General features: G+C 34.4%; 1 protein-coding gene across 1 annotated transcript in view; it reads right to left on the minus strand.

Moving 5' to 3' along the window:
* Nucleotides 1-790, minus strand: part of LOC119426370 (extracellular sulfatase Sulf-1) — a gene marked incomplete at both ends in the record, with an annotated part of 5,846 nt that overhangs the window by 1,652 nt on the left and 3,404 nt on the right.

Genomic DNA, 790 nt, shown 5'->3' on the forward strand with positions numbered 1-790 from the left:
TAATAATAATAATAATAATAATAATAATAATAATAATAATAATAATACAATAATAAAAAATAATAATAAAAATACAATAATACAAGAACCCTGCAGATGTTGGATGCTGTCTATCATGGTGCACTAAGATTCATAACTGGCTGTGATTATCGTACCCACCACTGCACCCTGTATTCATTGGTTAACTGGACATCATTAACTTCACGCAGACTCTCTCACTGGTACATTTTCATCTTTAAATCACTTCTTGCGTCTGCTGCCTTCATACATCTCCTCCTACATGTCTCTGCGTGAGTGCAGCTACGGAGTGCGCTCTCAGGACATTATTACCTGCAGTGTTCCCTCAGTGAGGACTGAACTAGGCAAAAGGGCCTTCTCCTACTCCGCTCCTGTTTCCTGGAATATCTTACAAAAAGATTTGAAGCTCTCGACCTTGACCTCTCTAAGTGGCTTTAAGAATCTGTTGGACTCCTGGCAGGGACCAATGCAGACATGTTCCTGTTTTTAGTTTTATACATTTGTCTCGGAATCTAGCAGTTTTTTTGGTTTTGTTACCTTTTTCCTTTTAGCCATCCTATTTGTTAAAAAAAAAAAAAAAAAAAACTGTAGTATGAGTTTTTATAACTGCTTATTGTTGTTGCTGTTGTCCATTGTTGTCATCTTTCTTTGTTGAAATCAGGTCTCTCTTGTAAATGAGTCCTCGAGGCTCAATGGGATTTACCTGTATAAATAAAGGTTGATTGAATAATAATAATAATAATAATAATAATAATAATAATAATAATAATAA

The sequence above is a fragment of the Nematolebias whitei genome, chromosome 20 (genome assembly GCF_014905685.2).
Source record: "Nematolebias whitei isolate Nwh7 chromosome 20, NemWhi1, whole genome shotgun sequence".
Taxonomy (NCBI): Eukaryota; Metazoa; Chordata; class Actinopteri; order Cyprinodontiformes; family Rivulidae; genus Nematolebias; species Nematolebias whitei.